The sequence below is a fragment of the Callorhinchus milii genome, unplaced genomic scaffold, assembly GCF_018977255.1.
Source record: "Callorhinchus milii isolate IMCB2004 unplaced genomic scaffold, IMCB_Cmil_1.0 Scaffold18, whole genome shotgun sequence".
Classification (NCBI taxonomy): Eukaryota; Metazoa; Chordata; class Chondrichthyes; order Chimaeriformes; family Callorhinchidae; genus Callorhinchus; species Callorhinchus milii.
Genome location: NW_024704759.1, coordinates 8,295,476 through 8,301,905, shown reverse-complemented (window position 1 = coordinate 8,301,905; position 6,430 = coordinate 8,295,476). Strand labels below are relative to the sequence as shown.

The window sequence follows — 6,430 nt, the reverse complement described above, 5'->3', positions numbered from 1 at the left end:
CTTGGGAATATGAAATCGAGGGCTTGGACTAGGCACTCTGCAGGAGCATAGTAGAGCAAGTGATCAGTCTAGTACTCTGCAGGGTCTACGACTCACCTTAATGAGATGTTAACCGTAGCCTGTTTGGGGGGGTGGGGGGGACGATATCAGCATAATTCCGTCAGAGCAGCATAACTATTGCTTAAGCCTTCTGCTGGTAATGAGCTCACCGCTTTGTTCACAGTTCCTGCAGTTCCTTTTGAAGTTTATAACCGTGCGTGCAATAGCACACAGATGGGAGGATGCACCTCCATCAACTGTTAAGGAAACAACAGTTGCAACCAAACTGGTTTGGCAGGTTTTGCTATAAATCTCCTTTGTGGCAATCAGAAGGAACAAAATCCTCATTCATACAACAACAACTTGCACTTACATAGCGCCCTCCATGCAGGGTAACGTCTCAGAGCGCTTAACAAGTGGCAGAGCCTGACTCTGAGCCGGGGGTGGGGGGAGAAGTAGGGGAGGTGGCCATCAGCAAGGTCGAAGAGGAAAGTCTTCAGGCAGGACTAGAAAGAGGGGAGAGAGGGAGCGAGGCGGAGGGATTGGCCGAGAGTGTTCCAGAGTTTTGGGGCATAGTGTCTGAAAGTGCGACTTCCGATGGTGGGGCGGACGTTGCGAGGGACGAGCAGGAGGCTGCTGCCAGTCGAGCGGAGGCGCCGGGTGGTGGATTGGGGAGAACGGCGGTTGGAGACGTAGGGAGGTGCCAGAGAGTAAATGGATTTGAACATGATTCACACCTTTGTCACCTCCCGTCTAGACAACACCCACCCCACCCCACACCCCCCTCCCCCAACCCCACACACACACACAAAACCATAACTACTCCCTCTACTTTTCCCCACAGACAGACAGACACACACACAGACAGACACAGACACCCACACAGACAGACAGACACCACACAGACAGACACCACACAGACACACACAGACAGACACACACACACACACACACAGACAGACAGACAGACAGACCCACACAGACACACACACACAGACAGACAGACACACACAGACAGACAGACACACACAGACAGACAGACAGACCCACACAGACACACAGATAGACAGACACACACAGACAGATACAGACAGACACACACAGACAGACACACAGAAACACACAGACAGACAGACAGACACCCACACAGACAGACAGACCCACACAGACACACAGATAGACAGACACACACACACAGACAGACACACAGATAGACAGACACACAGACAGATACAGACACACCCATAAACACACAGAGACAGACACACACAGACAGACACACACAGACAGACACACACACACAGACATCAGACAGACACACAGACAGACAGACACATTGTCGGCACAGCGGAGCGAAGTCGAGACACGGACTGACTGACGACACCGACTGTTAACAGACATTGTTTGTGGCTCTGAGAGAATCGGGAAGGACTCCTTTTCTGTTTGATGGGCTCACCCTCACCCTCACCCCTCACCCTCACCCCCACCCTCACCCCCCACCCTCACCCCCACCCTCACCCCCACCCTCACCCCCACCCTCACCCCTCACCCCCACCCTCACCCCCACCCCCACCCCCATCTGGAGCTCGGCTTTGGGATTATTTCTGGCATCAAAACCCCGGACTTCAACGTTGAGGTTATGAACCAGAACTGAGAGGATCGGAAATAATAAGGTAATTCCTTTTCTTCCCCCAATCAAACCCCCCCCACCCCCCACAACCCCCCCACACACACACAATCACACCCCCACACACACACACACACCCCAACACCCACACAATCACACCCCCCCCACACACACACACCCCAACACCCACACAATCACACCCCCCCCCCACACACACCCCCCCCCACCCCCCCCCCACACACACACCCACACACACCCCCACACCCACACAATCACACCCCCCCCACACACACACCCCCCCCCACACACACACACCCACACACACACCCACACAAACACCCCCCCCCACACACACACACCCACACCCACACAATCACACCCCCCCCCACACACACCCACACACACAACCCCCCCCCCCCACACACACACCACACCCACATCCCCACAATTGCACCCCCCCCACCCACCCACCCTCTCCACCCCACCCTCCCCCTCCCAACAAAAATATTGTATCGTGTGTGAGGGCGAGTGAGTGTGTGAGTGAGTGAGTGAGTGTGTGAGAGAGAGTGAGTGAGTGTGAGTGGTGTCTGTGGTGTCTGATGGTCACAGGCGGTGATGTAACTTTGTAGCAAGTTACGAAGATCGGAAACGAAGGGAACGAGAAAACAAAGCGATACAGTGTTACCCACCGCGGGGGGTGTGGGGGGTGTGTGTGTGTGTGGGGGGGTGTGGGGGGGGTGGGAGGGGGGCGACAGTGTAGCGAAGCCCCCAAATGGATACATCCAGTGGGTGGGTTTGGGTGGTGGTGGTGTGTTCTGTGTGTGTTTTAAACAGCATTTAAAAAAAAACAGGGGTGAGAGAGAGAGAGAGAGAAAGAGAGAGAGAAAGAGAAAAAAAAACGTGAATTATTCATCGTTTTTTCCACTTGGCTCTTTTTTTTGGGGGTGAAGTTATTCCAGGAAGTACAGTCACTCCCCGACCACGATCCGGAAGTGTAAGCGTTGTTGTTTTTGTTGGGGGTGTGTGTGTGTGTGTGTGAGAGAGAGAGAGAGGTTTTGAATGAAAAGGAGAGGATGGGGAGGTCCATTCCTCCCTCCCTCCTCCTCCCTCCCTCCCTCCTCACTCTCTCCCTCTCCTCCTCCTCCCTCCCTCCCTCTTTCCTCCTTCCTCCCTCCTCTCTCCCTTCCTCTCTCCTCTCTCCCTCCCTCCCTCCTCCCTCTCTCCTCCTCCCTCCCTCCTCACTCTCTCCCTCTCCTCCTCTCCTCCTCCTCCCACCCTCTTTCCTCCTTCCTCCCTCCTCTCTCCCTTCCTCTCTCCTCCCCTCCCTCCTCCCTCCCTCCTCACTCTCTTCCTCTCTCCCTCCTCCCTCCCTCCCTCCTCTCTCTCCCTCCTCCCTCTCTCTCCCTCCTCTCTCTCCTCCTTCACTCACTCATCACTCACTCACTCACTCCCCAGCAAAAAGAATGCGCACCTTGTCGAGTTGTAAGATTGTATGGGTGGGGGTGGGTGGGGAGGGGGTGGGGTGGGTGGGTGCTGTTTGGAGGGTGAGAAGCAAACACACGCACACACACACAGTCTTTGACATAAGATCTGAGTCTCTTTGATGGTGATGTCAGAGAGGAGGAGGAGGAGGAGGAGATTGGTGACCTATTTCTGTTTTATAGACGCAAACTGAACCTGTGTACACACACACACACACACACACGCGCGCGCTTTCCTTCCGGGCCTTTTGGCTGAGATCAAGTGCGGTAAAGTTCCCGCTGTTCGCCCAACATCCCTCTCTCAGCCATTCCCCCCCACCGCCCCCCTTTATGGGTGGGATGTGGACAGGTTTACCACAGCTCCAGGGTTGGGTCAATAGGACCAGGCCAGGGTTTGCCCCGGACCGCAGCGGCCATCCTTGTTACCTGATTTGCTCGGGTGGTCGTGAAGAAAGCAATCAGATCCGTGTCTTCCTTTGTCGATTTGGCACCCAGCTTTTGTGTGTGGTTGGGAGTGGAGTGGGGGAGGTGAGGGGGGGTGGGGAGGGCAAATGCAATGGGAAACAACTCTCCCTTTTCAGGAACGTGATTCGGTCTAATTCGGTTTAGAGGGGTGAGTGGGTGCCCCAATCTTGCTCACCGCATACATGTTTTTGTTCTTACCAGTTATTTTTTGGCCGGTGCGCCTGGCAGTGCTCACCTTTTGAGGCGCAATTATGTAGGGACAGCATGACCTGAACCCCCTTGATTTATGTGTGTGTGGTGTGGGGGGGTAGAGCTTCTGTCGGCTGGGATCAAGAGGGTGGAGACCTGATCTGAGGAGTTTGATCCGCCCTCACAAAGAGGAGCGGAGAAACAGGAACACACATCTATCTGCCTTGAGCCCTTGGTCACCGGGCTCAGGCCAAGTTGACCGGGTCAGAGAAGCGATCCTGTCACTTGACTTGCTCAAGTAGTTGTGAGTAAGGAATGAGGTCCACGTCATCTGGGGCCCAGATTTGGGGGGCGGAGGGGGAAATGGTTGTTTGGGGGACATTTAGGTTCCATTTGAGAAACAGGATTCAGTCTAATTCAGCTTAGTGGGGGGTTGAGTGATGACTACCTCACTCACCAAAAAAATCCCTTACCATTCAGTCTTTTGCCGGAATATTGACAAGCTGGGCAAAAATTACACTTATTGTTCACATAGGAAGTAGCCTTTAAATGGAACACCTCCACATTTCAGCTAACATCCACTTTGGATGGAAGTGAAACTAACTTCTATATATTTTTACATTAATGATTCAATTTGACCGGATCAGCCCCACCCACCCACCCACCCGCACACACGCGCACGCACACACACACACGCACACACATCACTGTAACCTGTTAAATGAACTGAGACATGTTAGGCTCGTTGGAAAAAAAAGATGCAGCTGTGTTTTGCTTTGCATCTGAGACTGGGCTGCTTGTCCACTGCAATCGCTTACTGACAAATAAAATCTTAAAAAAAAGGCTGAATGCCTCCCACAAGAACCTTGAATTAGCTGAGGTCCTGTTATGAGGAGAGAAGAAAGGTTTGGAGCTGTGTCTCCGGCTTGCGCAAGTTGCTGAAATGTAAGGTGTTGTGTTTTGCCCTGCGCCGAGGGCAGGTGTGAAGGGCCTTACCTGAAGTGGGTGGGGCAAGGGTTTGCCTATGTTCAGAGGACCATCATCACTTTGGCAATGTTTCAAGTATGCATTCTTAATCCCCCATTGAGCATTGGGGCAACTTTTACTAGAGCTCCTCTGGTGATTGACGGGTACCTACGAGCAGACCAGTGAATAGGTTACAAGAACAAGTCACCTCAACCGGACAATATTCATGGCCTGGGTGGGATTAGTTATGGTACCAAACTGGGAGGTGAGGGAGAAACAGCGCATGGAACAATAACAAAAACAATAAAACAAAATTGCATTTGTATAGCATCTTTCACGTCGGGAGGACGTCCCAAGGTGCTGGACCATCAGTGCTCACCCTGAACATCCAGCTCCTTCCTGTAGCCAGCTCAAAACATCTCATATCAGCCTGGTTCAATTGGTAGCACTCGCACTTCTGGTTCAAATAAATTAATCATTTGTTTCACAGTTGCTCGTGGGACCCACTATGTTTCCCTTCAAATACACTACAATAAACCACAGTTGCTTCTGATGTACTTTGAAACGTTTCAAAGCTTTTCATAAGCTCTGTGGGAAATGTTAGGATTATTTATGTTTTGTTCCTTTCTGTAATATAAATGGTAGAAGAGAACCATAGTTACGATGATCATTTGACTAATAATTGTGACTTAAAATCCAAAATATCAAGTAAATTATTTGTCCAGGAGTGAAGGATAAAGTCTCCACATGTGCTCTCAAATCCAACCTGCAAATGCTGTCAGAGATACACATCTCCATATACTGATCAGTTGTTTTTTTGTTAATCATTTACATACAAGTGTTGGTTGAAAGATTCTTTGATGCTCACTGACATTCCCATAAGCCAGTTTTCCCCATTGCTCACCACCTGAAGACAAAAAGGGGAAGATGGAGGAAAAAATCAAGTCCCCCCGATAATGTAATCAAAAGTCAGCATTCTTTTAAAAATAGACATGGACAGAATTCCCTGTGTGAAAAAAAAATTAAAGCTAATTTTTTTTTGTAGGGGAAGTAATTTGTTGAGGAAGCTGTTTTTAATAATTGCTGATGTTAAAGCACTGCAGAGTGGAAAAAGTCCCGAAACAGTTCAGCATTTTTAAACAGGAAATACCCCTGCGCATGTTATAATTCAAAACCACACATAGGCACTGCTGATTTAATTTTCTCCATCAGGTTTGAGAGAAATATCTTTTTAAAAATTAACGTATAATTTCCCGTGGCAATGAAACTGAGTGGCAAGAGTGTGAAGCAAAAACATAGCACAATTGCTGTAGCTCTTGTTGATTGTGGTAGAATCAGCAATAAATGGGCCCCACAAGCCTGATTTTAAAAAAAACTACACTTCCATGTTTAATCCGCGTACCGTACTTATTGCCATGTGCACAAGCTAACAGTATGATCACTTGATTACACAAAGGATGGCAATTTTATATTAAAAAATTCAAAGAATGATTGGAAACCAGGTGTAACGTATACAAACCTTCTAACTAAAGGTGAGAATGGTACCAATTGAGCTAACCGGATATAGGGCTGATCAGATGCACTAGAATGCATTACTAAGATACATGCGGTGGGGGTGTCATAATTTTGACTCTGTTAAAACAAACCTTAAGCAAATGATGCA

At 49.8% G+C, this 6,430-nt stretch overlaps 1 protein-coding gene across 2 annotated transcripts in view; it reads left to right on the top strand.

The window, feature by feature from the left end:
- Positions 1-1,651: 1,651 nt before the first annotated feature.
- The window catches only part of znfx1 (zinc finger, NFX1-type containing 1), a 36,659-nt gene continuing 31,880 nt past the window's right edge, over positions 1,652-6,430 (top strand). The window contains exon 1 of one of the 2 annotated variants that reach the window (XM_042341683.1): positions 1,652-1,712. The gene's annotated coding sequence lies outside the window, so the exon portion shown is untranslated. The remainder of the gene's footprint in view (positions 1,713-6,430) is intronic. The other variant, XM_042341684.1, reaches the window with a different exon arrangement.